Source organism: Schistocerca cancellata, chromosome 6, assembly GCF_023864275.1.
Source record: "Schistocerca cancellata isolate TAMUIC-IGC-003103 chromosome 6, iqSchCanc2.1, whole genome shotgun sequence".
Classification (NCBI taxonomy): Eukaryota; Metazoa; Arthropoda; class Insecta; order Orthoptera; family Acrididae; genus Schistocerca; species Schistocerca cancellata.
In genome coordinates, this window is record NC_064631.1 from 719,325,758 (window position 1) to 719,344,930 (window position 19,173).

A 19,173-nucleotide genomic window follows, 5' to 3' on the forward strand; every position below is an offset into this window, starting at 1 on the left:
CGTCGGCCGTCTGAAAGTCAGCAACGACTACCGCAGAGGGCCACGAACGCTATTTGGAGGTTCCTATGGCAGTACAACTTCTTTGCTGTTCTATAGGCTATTGTTCAATTATAGAGGTAATGAATGCTGCTGACAAAGAAGTTCCTGGCGATGAAATGCTTTTACAAAAACCATTTTTGGGATGTATCCCACTGCCATATTAGAAAACCGTGAATGATTTGTGTGTAACTTTCGAACTAGCACACCAGCTAGGCAAAAAGGGCTACAGTTGCGTTCTTTAAGATTTCCGCTTGCCTCTATGCTCTCCAGAGGATTCAGAACATGTTTCGGCAGGGTGTGGAAGTAAACTTGTGCAATTACTCTTCCTGCCGAAACAGCACTATCGCGATGTAATCCACTATAGCACGAGCAGTGGAAACTGTAGACGGTTAGAACTAACCAAGGAAGCTTGTGTGAGGTACATCAGCAACATACATCTCTTTGGCCACGTCAGTGTTTTACACTCCGCATTGGTAACGACCAGGGAAGTTACGTGGCTACCATACGATATGTCTTGCGGGTTTTCACATAATAACTACGCACCCTCCAACTCAGAGTTGAAATATTAAAAGTTTTGGCTGGTTTCGTTGTCTAGGGGCTGGGATACGTAGTCGCCGCATTACAGGCCAAATACTGATGAGTCTACAGTATACGATACGAATACGCACTCAAATCTAATGGTCGAAGGTTTCTATCACTCCGCAATGGCGAATTATGAAAGTAATATACACTCCTGGAAATGGAAAAAAGAACACATTGACACCGGTGTGTCAGACCCACCATACTTGCTCCGGACACTGCGAGAGGGCTGTACAAGCAATGATCACACGCACGGCACAGCGGACACACCAGGAACCGCGGTGTTGGCCGTCGAATGGCGCTAGCTGCGCAGCATTTGTGCACCGCCGCCGTCAGTGTCAGCCAGTTTGCCGTGGCATACGGAGCTCCATCGCAGTCTTTAACACTGGTAGCATGCCGCGACAGCGTGGACGTGAACCGTATGTGCAGTTGACGGACTTTGAGCGAGGGCGTATAGTGGGCATGCGGGAGGCCGGGTGGACGTACCGCCGAATTGCTCAACACGTGGGGCGTGAGGTCTCCACAGTACATCGATGTTGTCGCCAGTGGTCGGCGGAAGGTGCACGTGCCCGTCGACCTGGGACCGGACCGCAGCGACGCACGGATGCACGCCAAGACCGTAGGATCCTACGCAGTGCCGTAGGGGACCGCACCGCCACTTCCCAGCAAATTAGGGACACTGTTGCTCCTGGGGTATCGGCGAGGACCATTCGCAACCGTCTCCATGAAGCTGGGCTACGGTCCCGCACACCGTTAGGCCGTCTTCCGCTCACGCCCCAACATCGTGCAGCCCGCCTCCAGTGGTGTCGCGACAGGCGTGAATGGAGGGACGAATGGAGACGTGTCGTCTTCAGCGATGAGAGTCGCTTCTGCCTTGGTGCCAATGATGGTCGTATGCGTGTTTGGCGCCGTGCAGGTGAGCGCCACAATCAGGACTGCATACGACCGAGGCACACAGGGCCAACACCCGGCATCATGGTGTGGGGAGCGATCTCCTACACTGGCCGTACACCACTGGTGATCGTCGAGGGGACACTGAATAGTGCACAGTACATCCAAACCGTCATCGAACCCATCGTTCTACCATTCCTAGACCGGCAAGGGAACTTGCTGTTCCAACAGGACAATGCACGTCCGCATGTATCCCGTGCCACCCAATGTGCTCTAGAAGGTGTAAGTCAACTACCCTGGCCAGCAAGATCTCCGGATCTGTCCCCCATTGAGCATGTTTGGGACTGGATGAAGCGTCGTCTCACGCGGTCTGCACGTCCAGCACGAACGCTGGTCCAACTGAGGCGCCAGGTGGAAATGGCATGGCAAGCCGTTCCACAGGACTACATCCAGCATCTCTACGATCGTCTCCATGGGAGAATAGCAGCCTGCATTGCTGCGAGAGGTGGATATACACTGTACTAGTGCCGACATTGTGCATGCTCTGTTGCCTGTGTCTATGTGCCTGTGGTTGTGTCAGTGTGATCATGTGATGTATCTGACCCCAGGAATGTGTCAATAAAGTTTCCCCTTCCTGGGACAATGAATTCACGGTGTTCTTATTTCAATTTCCAGGAGTGTATAAATTTATAAATGCAAGATTGCAATTAAATAAAATCTGCAGGTACTATCTTAACGACTTTAAATGATGAGGACGATAGTAGAAGTACTTTTGAGAATGCGGTATATTTCTGCAAAATACTTATTGCTGTCGATGATCCAGCAGCTAAATAAAATTTAAGTTGAATAACAGGGAAACAATAGATTCCTACTGATCGTAATTAGTTATGAACAACAATATAGCTCGCGAGATATACAGTTCTAAACGCACATTACGTGCTCACTGCAGAAGCAACAGATATCTCACAAGTGCACTAGTCGGCGCTACGAAGTGTTCCTATTCTCCGCCGCCACGCGCAAACTGCTCCAGTGTCCACGTCTTTTCGCCGACAGTGCGTCCATCGCGCTGTACTGTCCGCGTCCAGCACTCACTCCCGTGTCCTCTGCCGCACCGTCCCGAACTGCCTCCTGCTCAGAACTCTCCCGTGTCCTCTTTGGAAACTCGCTTCCATCCAGTCTACCCATTCACGAGCGCTGTGATTGGATAGAGCGCTCGCGCCATGTCTTCATTCCAACGCAGTGTCACATAATGAAACATATTCGAAATCCTGGATTTAAATTTAAATACTTGAAATTAAAAAAATATTCATACGGCTGGACCATAAACAAGCTCTAACACACATTATTAAATACATAAACAATTAAATAAACGTATATCGAAAGAAAAGAAGCAAAAGATATGCCAGGCGCCAAATGTCTCAGTGTTTTCTAAAACACAGTAAATAATTGACCAGTTTCTTCATAAGTAGCATACATCGGCTATCAACAAAGACATAGATGAATCAATATATTTATAAGCATGATGCTACCGTTTTTTCGTGTAACTGTGGAGTACTTATGGCCTGACGCGATCGATAGTAATCGGCCACTTTGAACTTCAATAACTCATAAATATAAAAATGCAGTAAATGAAGCAGGCAAAAAGGAATACAAACGTCTCAAAAATGAGATCGACCGGAAGTGCAAAATGGCTAAGCAGGGATGGCTAGAGGACAAATGTAAGGATGTAGAGGCTTATCTCACTAGGGGTAAGATAGATACTGCCTACAGGAAAATTAAAGAGATCTTTGGAGAAAAGACAACCACTTGTATGAATATCAAGAGCTCACATGGAAAACCGGTATTAAGCAAAGAGGGGTAAGCAGAAAGGTGGAAGGAGTATATAGAGGGTCTATACAAGGCCGATGTACTTGAGGACAGTATTATGGAAATGGAAGAGGATGTAGATGATGATGAAATGGGAGATATGATACTGCGTGAAGAGTTTGACAGAGCACTGAAAGACCTAAGTCGAAACAAGGCCCCGGAAGTAGAGAACATTCCATTAGAACTACTGACAGCCTTGGGATAGCCAGTCCTGACAAAACTCTACCATCTGGTGAGCAAGATGTATGAGGCAGGCGAAATACCCTCAGACTTCAAGAAGAATTTAATAATCCCAATCCCAAAGAAAGCAGGGGTCGACAGATGTGAAAATTGCTGAACTATCAGCTTAATAAGTCACAGCTGCAAACTACTAACGCGGATTCTTTACAGACGAATGGAAAAACTAGTAGAAGCCGACCTCGGGGAAGATCAGCTTGGATTCCGTAGAAATGTTGGGACACGTGAGGCAATACTGACCCTACGACTTATCTTAGAAGAAAGATTAAGGAAAGGCAAACCTACGTTTCTAGCATTTGTAGACTTAGAGAAAGCTTTTGATAATGTTGATTGGAATACTCTCTTTCAAATTCTAAAGGTGGCAGGGGTAAAATACAGGGAGCGAAAGTCTATTTACAATTTGTATAGAAACAGATGGCAGTTTTAGAGTCGAGGGACATGAAAGGGAAGCAGTGGTTGGGAAGGGAGTAAGACAGGGTTGTAGCCTCTCCCCGATGTTATTCAATCTGTATATTGAGCAAGCAGTGAAGGAAACAAAAGGAAAATTCGGAGTAGGTATTAAAATCCATGGAGAAGAAATACAAACTTTGAGGTTCGCCGATGACATTGTAATTCTGTCAGAGGCAGCAAAGGACTTGGAAGAGCAGTTGAACGGAATGGATAGTGTGTTGAAGGGAGGATATAAGATGAACATCAACAAAAGCAAAACGAGGATAATGGAATGTAGTCGAATTAAGTAGGGTGATGCTGAGGGAATTAGATTAGGAAAAGAGACACTTAAAGTAGTAAAGGAGTTTTGCTATTTGGGGAGCAAAATAACTGATGATGGTCGAAATAGAGAGGATATATAATTTAGACTGGCAATGGCAAGGATAGCATTTCTGAAGAAGAGAAATTTGTTAACATCGACTATAGATTTAAATTTCAGGAAGTCGTTTCTGAAAGTATTTGTATGGACTGTAGCCAAGTATGGAAGTCAAACATGGGCGATAAATAGTTGGGAGAATAAGAGAATAGAAGCTTTCGAAATTTGGTGCTACAGAAGAATGCTGAAGATGAGATGTGTAGATCACGTAACTAAAGAGGATGTATTGAATAGGATTGGGGAGAAGAGAAGTTTGTGGCACAACTTGACTAGAAGAAGGGATCGGTTGATAGGACATGTTCTGAGGCATCAAGGGATCACCAATTTAGTACTGGCGGGCAGCGTGGAGGGTAAAAATCGTAGAGGGAGACCAAGAGATGAATACACTAAGCAGATTCAGAAGGATGTAGGTTGCAGTAAGTACTGGGAGATGAAGAAGCTTGCACATGATAGAGTAGCATGGAGAGCTGCATCAAACCAGTCTCAGGACTGAAGACCACAACAACAACAACAACAACTCACGTACTATTTAAGTTACATGCATGTAATTCATACCAATTTAGGTTTACACTAATAGCTTTCTAAAGACACGTAGATCGACGAAATCGGATGAATTGTTTAGGTTTTGGAAATTCGTTGCTGGGTGTTACTTGTATAATTTAACGTCGGATACTAAACTTTAGACTAATAAATATTGAAAATCTGACTAAACCAACAGAATCGTCGTGTAAATAATGGTAATTTACATGTTACATGATTCATCTGGCTGCTATTAATTTCTATACGAACTGTGAAATGTCTGCTATTACGGTTCACAAAGCCCGCCACTTTGGCACTCCCGGCATACACATCTCCTTCGACAGAAAGCGCCGTCCTCGCCACAGTGTCAGCCTGGAATTCCAGCCACGTGCCCGATGGACTACGTGCTCTGGCCGCCGCTCTTGCTGAACTCACGTTCGGCACCACGTGTCTGCTGCCGGGCCGTGGCTTTCACGTGCGTCCTGTGCGGCCACACCAACTTATTGTTAGAAATTTTATGGGCGCCACAATTAGCCCGTAACCTCACAGTCTGCTTTAATGGGTCTGCAGTGTGGGTACGCCGCAATACCTCATCACATCAAACATTACCTCCCATCCCATCATAATAGCAATACAAGGTCTCTGTTATCTAGTACCCCACCTGTGCCTTGTGTCTAAAACCGAAACATTCCCTGTGTGCTGTTACTGCCCGCCTCCGTAACAAGCTAACCTGCTCTCTGGACGCAGTTCAATTACCTCCTGCTTTTAAGAAACCGCGGTGCATTTCCTTCTGCCAATCTCATTACTTTTCCCTCCAAAAATTAACGTATGTGGCTAGCTGCTCTGTGTCAAAAACAAGTGGAAATGCTCCCATCTCTTCCCATATAAGCTTCTGTTTCTTCCGTTTCTCAGCTACATCATTTGCTTTGCACTCCTCTTCATTATTTGTGCTCTTGCATGTTCCTCTTTCTCTTCGCCGCTGACGACTGCCCTCGTGTCCATTGCCGTATCTACACTCAGTTTAAATCTACTTACCTCTAATTTGTCTTTGTTGTTTTACTTTTCACGAACGAATGTAAAACGGTGTTTTCGCTACTATAGCTACTATTGTGCCTACTATTTAAGTTATAACTATTTATAGCCCGCATCTCGTGGTCGTGCGGTAGCGTTCTCGCTTCCCACGCCCGGGTTCCCGGGTTCGATTCCCGGCGGGGTCAGGGATTTTCTCTGCCTCGTGATGGCTGGGTGTTGTGTGCTGTCCTTAGGTTAGTTAGGTTTACGTAGTTCTAAGTTCTAGGGGACTTCTGACCACAGCAGTTGAGTCCCATAGTGCTCAGAGCCATTTGCACCATAACTATTTATAACTGATTTCAAATTAACTATACGACGTTTGATAACGTGTATCATGTAATCAACATTACACACTGTAACTCTTTCTATCTTGACACAACGAAACATCTCAAAAACTACGCATCGGATTACAAAATGGAACGTATTTTTAAAGGTGCTATCCGGTGATACCGAAGTTGCCCTGAGGGGTGAGGCGGGGACGCAACATTGAAATCTTCAACAGGAACATCCTATTTGTATTGTAGATTCGGGTTTTACGAGAAGAAAAGAACACGTTACTTCTGTACGTAACCCTTTTGTCGCTGCTCTGCAGATAGCGCTGTAATCGACAAATAACGCAATGGAGTTACAAAACGGCATTAGCTCGATTAAAATGCATTGGCTCATAAAAAGTAAACCAGACGTGTTAAGTATTTCTGAAAAAGCTCGTCTGACGTGTGCCCTCTCGCCTTGTTTGTAAGAATTATTTGACAGTAAGTGCTCTAAAACGCCGTCGCCCACTTCGATGCACTTATATATCCGCACACGGAATGATTCGGCATAAATGAGAAGTCTTTCAGATGTAATTTGCTGACATGCACTGGATATATTTGACTCATGTTATTCTCGCGTTGCTGGCACTTCATTATAAACTTCGCTCTTCAAGCAACGCCGCCACCAAAAGTCAGTGGGAATAAGGTCTGGCGATCTTTCACACAAAGACACTGGACAGTCTCTTTCCGATCCACCGACAACTGTACACGCGATCGTAGTCTAATACTTGCCGTGCTGTTACCTAATAATATAGCGAACAGTCGTCATGTTGAAACCACATCGTTTGACGCAAGTACAGGAGAAGGTCTGCCAGCAATGCTGGAAGGTCGTCATCCGAGAACGTTCAATATTTATCTCCATTTAAGATGCCATCGATAAAGAGTGGACCAGCGAGTTTATCACGAGTTATTCCACACCAAACTGGTGTTCAGCTTGGCGTAACCAATGTGGGTTTTTCAGATTCCAATAATGCATGTCGTAGCGATTACTCGTACTGTGGTTTGTGAAAGTCGACTCCTCAGAGAGCCATACTCGAGCAAAGAAGCTGAGATCTCCCTTTAGCAACCACTGGCAAAATGCTATTCAGTTCTGAAAGTAAATGCCATGGACATCACGATGGAGGGAGATATGAATCGGATGATATTTTCCACATTTCAAAATTCGACAAACTACAGTCTGATTTTTTCCTGATTCGTCACTTAATCATCTATTGCTAATGTGAAGGTTACAATCCACTGCCACTAATACCGCAAATTCATTACATTTATCCAGCAACAGCTCTTCAACGGTTCCTTCTCCAAGGTTGCCCAGTTCCCTCGGTGGAGAAATGTCGAATAACCCGGCAAAAGGAAGCGCTTGATAGCATCGTGTGCGGAAAACATAGAGCACAAGAAGCTACAGCATTATCTACACTGCTGCTACGTTCTCCATTAATGTAGACCTTTTACGCTTTCTCTTCTGTCCTAATACCCTGCATTCTAACTAATAGCACAATCCAGTTATGAAGAAACCTCTTTAAGAAACAAGGGACAGCGTACACACAATGAGATCGAGTCAAACAATCAATAAATGAATATTTCAAAACAGTGAAAGGGAGAAAACTACAAAACACTGAGCCGTTTGATATGCACGTCTGTTTTTCTTTTTTCTGATTCAATACATTTTTCTCGAGGTAATTTCGTTTTGGAACTCAGTTGTGTTATTCGCCGATTACATCCCCGTCTAACCCACAACGACAAAAGTGTTACGTACAAAAGTCACGTATTTTCCCAGTAGAATCCGATTCTACAATAAAAAGGAGATTTCAAAGTTGCTCCCCGGCCCACCCCCCTGGGAGCCAACATTTGTACCGCCGGAAAAGATTTTTATAGACAATGAACACGTATTTTTCCGTTTTGTAATCCGATGCGTAAGTCTGAGATGCTTCGTTGCCTCGGGATGTAAAACGCACACTGCATGAAATGTAAACTGGATATGCTGCTGCCAGCCCGCCCCGATGGGGACTTGAAATTCACTAAAGAAAAACAAATGTAAAGTGTCAGGATAGGTGTAAGAGAGGGCCTGGTGGTCAACATTCGGTCACGAAAAGTAAACAAATATTGCCTTGCAAACTGTATCAAATGTCAGATCAGGAGACAGTTTGTCACCACTATTACTCAGCAGTATGCTGGAAAATGTTATAAGATGAAGGAAAATAGAAGAAGAAAAAGTAAAAGCTATTAACTACATTAAGCTGGGTAGATCAAAAGAAGCAATACCTATGCTGTTTGTCTTTTGCAGACGCTCTCGTTGTAACAATGGAACCTCAGAGAATGCAAAGAAAATACCTATAACTTCTGAAGGTCTATAAACACCGTTTGGAAAGACAGAATACGAGACCAGTGAAAGATACTCACCAAGAATTTCAGATCAGTATGGCAACATCAAGAAAACAGACAACTTCAAATATGTGGGTGAAAATATGAACATAAAAAGTAAAAAAGAAGGAATTAAAATAAGAGCTGAAATTTTTTTTAAATATGAAAATGAGAAACCTATACAACAATTTTTCTCTAAAGATGTTAAATTAAGGCATTGTTGTTGTTGTGATCTTCGGCATTATACAGTTGTGAACACAGAACTCCTACATGAAATTACTTTTATCTATGTGCAAAATGGCATTGTTGAGATTTGCAAAAGATACAAAGAAGAATCTTGTGAAAATATTAGCTTCAATCAAGAACGAAGACGACTGTTTGGGATTTGAGACCAAATAAGAAAATATACTCATTCTACCCCACAGTAACAGATGAGATCAAGAAAAGATGTGTTACACTACAGACATCTGGAGAGAATGAAGCAAGAAATATTAACAAAGAAGATCCACACATTCTTTCAAAACAGGAAACAGGCAATGAAAATGGGTGGGAAGGCACGACAAAAACGGGCTTAGAAGAAATACAGGTTTCACAGGAGACCTTACTCAACAGAGACAAATTCAGATTAGAAGTCAAGAAATTCCAAGGTTTGCAGAAATGTAAAACAAACCAAAAAGAATCGAAGTCAAATGAGATGATAAGAGGAATAGAGTTCTGAGAAAATGAAAGAGTTTTGAAGGTGAATGAACCGAAAAGGAAATTATTAATTGTTTTGACGTGGTCCTTGGCTGACCTACAACGAAGTTATAAAAAAATTCGAGCTTTTGGCGCTTACAAGCGTCCTCTGCAGACGCATCTTGCTCTCGTGATTGATGCAGAGTGAAGGATTTATTTGGGTATCTATCTGACATTCAGTTTATCCTTTCTCTTTTAAGGAAGGGATGGAAATATTTGAGGAGGCAGTGACGTGGTCTGTTTAGAATTTAAAAAGTTTTACATTCGTGTGTTTCAATCTGCCGTGATTGTAGACTCGCAGCTGATTAATCCTACACGTAACAGATTTAAATAAAGGGAAAAAATTAAGATATTCATTCATGCAGAGTGAAATGATATACAATAAATTAATCTAATTAAAAAATACTAACCACGACATGTAGGGTCTACAGCTGTTCGAGAAACTGTTTGTAGCTTTTCAGAGCAAGACTTGAGTACTTACGTTATGGTAGGTACACCAGTGAACCGTATGGACAAAATTAATTAGCCTCAACCAGTTACCGTTCTATCATATTCCAGTCGCTTGGCGTCTCTTCCGTGCGACAGTACTACTCGCAACAATGGCGATAAGATCACAAGTTTAGTTTAAATACGTTATCCAAACATTTTGTTTTTAGAGCAGCGTGCCATCTAGTGTTTGTCGCGGGACGCCCTTCAACTGTCTGACGACGAGTTTGATTTAATTAATACTATTTTCTTTATTTGGATGTTTACAAGGAAAAGTTCCCCGTTTATTCTAGAGTAGTTTCACGGAATTTGTTTAAAACACACTAAACCATTCTTGGACAGAGTAGTGTGCTTTTAAGATACCGTCCACAAAATCCTTCGTTAGCGGAAATGGTATTCTTGCCATAGTACTCTTAAACAAATACCATATTCGGCATACTGAGCAAGCATAAATATGCACAGAATTATAATGAACACCTTCTCTATTATAATTAAATACTGCAACGGGGTGTTCCAGTCTTCTGCTTCAGACATACATGAGTGCATTTAGCAGGTTACATGTAAGACAAATAAGAAAAAAAATGGTTCAAATGGCTCCGAGCACTATGGGACTCAACTGCTGTGGTCATCAGTCCCCTAGAACTTAGAACTACTTAAACCTAACTAATCTAAGGACATCACACACACCCATGCCCGAGGCAGGATTCGGACCTGCGACCGTAGCAGCAGCGCGGTTCAGGACTGGAGCGCCTAGAACCGCACGGCCATCGTGGCCGGCAAAGAAGAAGAAGAAAAAAAGGAATACATCCCATAAGTAAAAATATATACAGGGTGACAATTACGGAACTATATGAAATAAAATCGTCACAACTTTTGAACAGTTTGAGTTAGCACGTTCAAACTGCACGGTTGGCTGCGGGGCATGATTGGAATTAATATGCGCATACACGGTTCGGTTTAGCGACGAAGCTCACTTTCATTTGGATGGTTTCGTCAATGAGCAAAATTGGCCCATCTGGAGAGCTGAGAACCCGCATTTCGCGATAGAGAAGTCTCATCACCCTCTAGAGGTGGCTGTGCGATGTGCAACTGTGAAATGTGCAATGTCCAGTTACGGAATGACCAGTGCGATCTTCCTGGATGGAATCGTGACTACCGAACGGCACTTGAAGGTTTTGGAAAATGTTTCCACCCCCATCATTTAAAGTGACCCTGATCTCGACAAGATGTGGCTCACGCAAGACGGAGCTCGACACCTTAAAAGCAGGAGAGTCTTTGATGTTATGGAGGAGCACTTTGGGGTCAGCATTCTGGCATTCTGGCTCTGTGGTACTCAGAGGCTATTGGAAGGAGAATGCTAAGTTCACCGGACTTGGATACGATGTGACGTCATTATGACGTATACACGCTACATCGAAAACGATAGAAACCGTATATCGACTATTCGACTTCTGTGAACTTTCGAGAGGTTGTGACAGGGTAGCGCTGTGCTCTGCGCCATTCGTTTAGATGTGTTTTGCGTTCCTTGCGTTTAAATCGTGTATTGTACTGTGTGTGTGTGTCCTGTGCGTTTTTCGTTGCTCGTCTGTAATTATGTGTTCAGCATTCGAGAGACTAATGAGAGAAAAGCTGAAAAGAGCTCAGCATCGATGACGACGGGCAGTTGCGTGGTTATTGCGAATCTCAAGCAGAAATTGATGTACTTCTGACCCAGCTGAAGTGCGTCGGTTATTCGTACTCGGTGAGAAGAAGCACTCAGCAGCCAAAATATTTAGATGCATCAAGACACTAACCTTTGGTTAAGATTACATTGAGAAATCCACTTCCCCTCGTATTTCATCTCCGGTCGACGATTTTTCTTCAACAATGCCTCATATTTTTCTTTTTAAGTTCGAAATTCAATCATTCTACACACCAGTCATTACTGGACACTAAGGTACATGTCTCTGCTGTCCGAGTGTAAAATTACTTGGAATTATGGTTGATAAAAGACTATCTTGCGATGCACATATAAATTACTTAGCTAACAAACTTGCACGAGTTCTCTTTCAGCTATATAAATTAAGAAAAAAAAGTCAGCAAGAGTATGCTGCTACAATCTAATATGTACTGACAAGACCAATTCGATGAAACCATACTAAAATATTGATATTAAATAAATATTAGTTTCGGCGTAAGCATTCAATACAATCACACAACCTAATTTGGTCGGGACATAAGAAGACTTCACTTTTTTACGAAACGTGTTGTCCGTGGTGTTTTCAAGGCCACGGTCAGGAATATTTCTATTAATATCCAGCTCTTTTATTTTTGCGAAATACATATACGCTGCCACACTGAGCTGTTATCAGAATCGAACGTGTCAAAACAAACCACTAGCTGACGACAGTTTAGAATCTCGAACGTTCGTAAAAGTCGATAGGTGTGTTAATCGACTAAAGCGTATATACGTCATGATGACGTCACATCATATCCAGGTTGGGTGAACTTAGCATCCTCCCTATTGGAAGGGGCCTCGATTGGCCGCCATGTTCTCCGGATCTGAACGCATGCGATTCCCTTCTGTGGAGCTATATTAAAGACAAGGTGTACAGCAATAACACCAAAACCATTGCTGAGCTGAAAACAGCCATTCAGAAGGTCATCCAAGGCATCGATGTTGCGACACTTCAGCGTGTCACGCAGGGTTTCGCTATTCGTCTGTGCCATGTCATCGCTAATGATGGCAGGCATATCGAACATGACAAAACCTAAATGCGAATATCTGTAGCAACGTTTACATGTTGAATAAAGTATGTATACGCTGTAGTTAGTAACTAATTTAGTTTTTTTATGTAGTTCACTAATTGTCACCTGTGTGTCACACTATAAAGTAACAACAAAAATAAATGCGTACTTCCAAGTTTAGGCTTAAAAACAATAAACACGACCGTTTGGCTTTGAATACCTAACAGCAGCTGTCTTTGCAGATTAAAGACTTCAGGTCCAAAAATGGTTCAAATTGCTCTGAGCACTATGGGACTTAACAGCTGAGGTCATCAGTCCCGTAGAACTTAGAACTACTTAAACCTAACTAACCTAAGGACATCACACACATCCATGCCCGAGGCAGGATTCGAACCTGCGACCGTAGCGGTCGCGCGGTTCCAGACTGAAGCGCCTAGAAGCGCTCTGCCACTCCGGCCGGCTGACTTCAGATCCACTTACTATGCAGTCAGCTATCCTTTTTAGTGCAAAAAACATGTTTCATCAGTTTTGTGTGATCGTCAGTGCTTTATTTTACATGTTTTAAGTAAATAATTATGGAATGTTGATCTTAATTTTCATTTTCCAGTACCTGTTTACTTAAAACATGTCTGTGTTTAGAGACGTCAGTAAACCTTAGCACTGCCGGCCGGAGTGGCCGAGTGGTGCTTGGCGCTGCAGTCTGAAACCGCGCGACCGCTACGGCCGCAGGTTCGAATCCTGCCTCGGGCATGGATGTGTGTGATGTTCTTAGGTTAGTTAGGTTTAAGTAGTTCTAAGTTGTAGGGGACTGATGACCTCAGAAGTTAAGTCCCATAGTGCTCAGAGCCATTTGAACCAAACTTTCACACTGACAATTGTAGAAAGTTGTCGAAATATGTTTAGACATCAAGAAGACTAGCCATTTGCACGAAAGGCGGACCTGGATTAGTATCATTTAAAGATAATCTTGTATTCATACAAAACGTAAAAAAATAAAAAAATAGACACTGACAGAAGAATGTAAACAGTGTGTAATTCATGGAAAGAAGGAGAAATTGTGTTTCTTGCTGAAGTGTAAAGTTCAAAATTACACTAAAAAAAGAGAAATAACTGGCCAAGTCATTGAAGCAGGCGCCCTTTAGTGGGTGAGGTGCCCTTGAGGCAGCTGACATGTTAAACAAAATGTAAAAACCGTGAGTTATTTAAGGAGCCACGCCTGCCCCCGCTAGGCCTTAGCTCAGGTATTCTGTTGAAATTGTGTCAAGTGGCCGACACGACGAGAAAAAGGTAAACGGACAGCCACTCACTCAGTAAGGTGGTCTTTCCCTCACCGACACACACACACACACACACACACACCACCTCTCGTCGTGCGACAGAAGAATTCCTGAGCCTACCCGCCCGTGAACGTCACGCTTTTTTTTTTTTTTCCCCTACGTCGAGCAGGCGACTGAGCAGGCTTAGAGGGTACCTACCTACCGCACGCGCCATCGGAGAGAACAAAAGGAAACGTTTCGTGGGTCGGAACGGGGTGGGCAGCGGGGTAAACTGAAAAATAAAAGAGAGCCGACGGGAGACGGGGCAGCGTGCCAGTAAATCACGGGAAACAGTTATGTGGCGGGTTGCGCAGCGCCGGGGGGTACGCTACACGGCGAAGCTCGTCGGCCGCGATGCGGGTAGCACGTGTCAACAGCGCAGGGAAGGCACCTCGGTGCAGCACGGGCAGTAAAGCGAGCTGACGGCGACGTCGCTCTGCTTTGGCCGCCCACCGCCCCCCCCCCCTCTCTTTCTCTGTCTCTCTCTCTCTCTCTCTCTCTCTCTCTCGCTCGCTCGCTCTCTCCCAGGTTACGGATCGTATAAAATTTTACGGCCGATGTCCCCCACTGTTAGTTCCGGCACACACGTGACGGTTGCCCGAGAAAGGGTCGGCCCGACACTCGAGTACGGACTGTGTCTTCTTGAAATGTGCCGTCAAGTCCACTGTCCCTACACGTGGCGTAGAACAGGCATCTACGGCCGCGGCAGAAATGGCGACCCTGGACTACAGAAGGCTCCGACAGATGTCACGGTTCCGCCAACCCTCACGGGGGTTACCATTGCGGCAGACGAATTAACTCTTCGCAGTTTTGGAAGCTGTCTTTTCTTCGTTCGAATGTGCAAATATACTAATACTGTTGTGTCTTGACAAGACAGTCTAGACACAGGGTGAGGTTACCGAAAGGGCACGCGTCAACTCACGCCGACTGGCGTGAAGTCTGGAACAGGATAAGTTGTGATTGCTATAGAGAAAAGTATGCAGCTTATGTTATACTTAACTTTTATTCCATCATTGTGGTACATCGCTCTTGATAATACAAATAAGACACGTTCCGGATAGGGTTAATGGCGCCTTGTTAGGTCGTAGTCATGGACTTAGCTGAAGGCTATTCTAACTGTCTCTCGGCAAATGAGAGAAAGGCTTCGTCAGTGTAGTCGCTAGCAAAGTCGTCGTACAACTGGGGCGAGTGCTAGTCCGTCTCTCTAGACCTGCCATGTGGTGGCGCTAGGTCTGCAATTACCGACAGTGGCGACACGCGGGTCCGACATGTACTAATGGACCGCGGCCGATTTAAAGCTACCACCTAGCAAGTGTGGTGTCTGGCGGTGACACCACAAATACATACTCTGGCGGAGCCAGCCGAAGTGGCCGTGCGGTTCTAGGCGCTACAGTCTGGAACGGAGCGACTGCTATGGCCGCAGGTTCGCATCCTGCCTCGGGCATGGATGTGTGTGAGGTCCTTAGGTTAGTTAGGTTTAATTAGTTCTAAGTTCTAGGCGACCTCAGAAGTTGAGTAGCATAGTGCTCAGAGCCATTTCAACCATTTTGAACTCTGGCGGAAAAAAAATGGCAGCACAGAAAATAATTAGTGTGGAGTAATGAAATATCGCGAATACGTTCACCTAGGTAACATATTTAATTGATTAACACTGAAAGTTCACTGCCGAGATAAGCCATTACAAATGTGAAATACTGGTGCATCCCAATAACGCCGGCCGGGATGGCTGAGAGGTTCTAGGCGCTACAGTCTGGAACCGCGCAACCGCTACGGTTGCAGGTTCGAATTCTGCCTCGGGCATGGATGTGTGTGCTGTCCTTAGGTTAGTTAGGTTTAATTAGTTCTAAGTTATAGGGGACTGATGACCTCAGAAGTTAAGTGCCCAGAGCCACTTGAACCATCCCAATAACGGGTGTAACTGCCAGAGAGTTGAATGCAAGTACACATTTTGTTGTCTGAGTGCCGTATGTCAGTTCGTGTGAAGGATTTCCATGTCGGTTGCACTTGGTCGGTGTCTTCTGGAAATGTGCCGTCAAGCCCACTGTTCCTATACGTGGCGTAGACCAGGCGTCTACGGCCGCGGCAGAAATGGCGACCCTGGACCACCGAAGGCTCCGACAGATGTCACGGTTCCGCCATCCCTCACGGGGGTAGCCATTGCAGCAGACGAATTAAGTCTTCGCAGTTTTGGAAGCTGTCTTTTCTTCGTTCGTATGTGCAAATATACCAATACTACTCTGACGGAAAAAAATGGCAGCACAGAAAATAACTAATGGAGAGTAATGAAATATCGCGAATACATTTGCCTAGGTAACATACCGGGTGATCAAAAAAGACAGTATAAATTTGAAAACTTAGTAAATCACAGAATAATGTAGCTAGAGAGGTACAAATTGACACACATGCTTGGAATGACATGGGGTTTTATTAGAACCAAAAAAATATAAAAGTTCAAAAAATGTCGGACAGATGGCGCTTCATCTGATCAGAATAGCAATAATTAGCATAACAAAGTAAGACAAAGCAAAGAAGATGTTCTTTACAGGAAATGCTCAATATGTCCTCCATCATTCCTCAACAATAGCTGTAGTGGAGGAATAATGTTGCGAACAGCACTATAAAGCATGTCCGGAGTTATGGTGAGGCATTGGCGTCGGATGTTATCTTTCAGCATCCCTAGAGATGTCGGTCGATCACGATACACTTGCGACTTAAGGTAACCCCAAGGCCAATAATCGCACGGACTGAGGTCTGGGGACCTGGGAGGCCAAAGCATGACGAAAGTGGCGGCTGAGCACACGATCATCACCAAACGACTCGCGCAAGAGATCTTTCACGCGTCTAGCAATATGGGGTGGAGCCCCATCCTGCATAAACATCGTACGTTCCAGCAGGTGTTTATCAGCCAGGCTGGCGATGATGCGATTCTGTAACATATCGGCGTACCTCTCACCCGTCGTGGTAGCAGTTACGAAACCAGAATCATGCATTTCCTCGAAGAAAAAAGACCCGATAACGGTAGATGTGGTAAATGCAACTCATACCGTGACTTTCTCGTCCTGCAATGGAGTTTCCACGACAGTTCTAGGATTTTCGGTAGTCCAAATTCTTCAGTTGTGGGCATTGACAGACCCTCGGAGCGTGAAATGAGCTTCGTCGGTCCACAACACGTTACTCAACCAATCGTCATCTTCCGCCATATTTTGAAACACCCACATCGCAAATGCCCACCGCTTCACTAAATCGCCAGGTAACAGTGCACGATGCCGATGGATTTTGTACGGACAGCATCGGAGGGTACGCCTCAGTGCCAACCAGACAGTAGTGTATGGAATGCCGGTGCGACGTGCGACTGCACGAGCGCTGACTTCCCCGTGCATAGACGAACCCGCTACAGTCTCCATTTCTTCCTGAACTGTCTCAGCAGCATTACGCCTTGTGATCGGTTGGCCACTACGGGTTCTCTCGTCTAAACAACCCGTGGCTTCGAACATCGAAATCATTCTCGCCACAGCTGCATTTGTCAACGGACCTTTACCCGTTCGAATCCCCTTCCTATGGCGATAAGACCGTAACGCTGAACTAGCACATTCCCCATTCTGAAAAGACAGCTTCACTAAAAGCGCCTTTTCAGGTAACGTCAACATGCTGCGACTGCTGGCGCATCTGATTCTCTCTCTCATTACAGCTCCTTTTATACACGATTGTCATGCGCAGTCACAGACGTTTTGCTGTCCAGCGCCATCTGTCAGACATCTTGTGAGCTTTGTTTTTTTGGTTCTAATAAAATCCCATGTCATTCCAAGCATGTGTGTCAATTTTTACCTTTCTATCTGCATTATTCCGTGGTTTATTAAGTTTCAAATTTATTCTGACTTTTTGATCAACCGGTATTTAAATGATTAACACTGCAAGATAACTGCCAAGATAAGCCATTACAAATGTGAACTACTGGTACATCCCAATAACGGGTGTAACTGCCAGAGAGTTTGTAACGCCGGAAATGCATATCCTCCTATTTCCGTCTATTGTACTATAAATTTGTTTTCCTTATTTTTGTTACCTGAATATATAACATTTCTGTGTCTTTGTATATTGTAATTGTATATTATTTGGTATATTTATGCATTTATGTCGATGTATAACTGGTTTGTTTCGTAAATATTTTTTGTATTTTTACGCTGGGTCTTGCCTAGGGAAAACTGCTATCGAACGATTACATCGATAGGTCGTGTGAAGAATCAAAGTGTGTAGGATCTTTGGTAGTGTTAACTCCGCCGCGTGGAGCGCGGGCAGAGAGGGAGTCTGGCTGGAGTAGCGAGTGGAGCAGGTGTGTTGTGTGAAGCTCCCGCGAGTTGCCGCGCTTTCGGGGTTTGGCAGAATGTAATTGCGCTCGACTCGCGATGATAGTTTCTGACGGGAAGCATTAGCTGGCGCACGTCAAGAGCCCGTTTCGCCCGGTGACCGTGTCGAGAAGAAGGCGCGCCAACATCCAGCTTCTGCAACAGCGACGGCCGACAATGAGTGACTGTCGCCACCTCCTCGATCGACGGCTTCAAACCTTCAATCAACCAACAAGGAAGACTGGAAGCACGTAAAGTTTTAGAACTGTATGGCAGACCTCAGCTTTTAAAATTGTTCCATTTGCCTCGCAAAATTACAGCAACTTGGCATGAACGTTTGTTGCTCATTGTCCCAGTTGCATTACCAAGCAGGGTCCCTTCCTTTTCCGGAATGAACCCGAGTGTCGTTGAAATTCAAACGCCAGCATCATTTTATTTCGCTGCTTTAATTTCAAAGTTCAGTTAAAGTATTCATAGCTGGCTACAATATTTAGATTACACAAGCACAAATTAAGAGTGCGAGTTTTGTTACCGTATTTTAGCTTACCTGTGACTGCAGCTCAGCTTGGTACGTACTAAATTTTACTATTGTTAATTGTTCAGAATCATTTAATTCAAGTTCAAAGTTAAATCTCTTATTTTTAAATTGCGTAGATCAAGTAGCTTTTGAAATGATTGTTGAGGTAGTCCAAGACTAACCGTATTTTACTGAATTTCAATGTGCTTCAGAAACAAAGCTCACTATTAATTTCAGTCACTAAATTAACTTTCGATTTTCCGGTTTTATTAATTCTTTTGCTAAATTAAGTCAGAGTGTAGCGAAATTTATT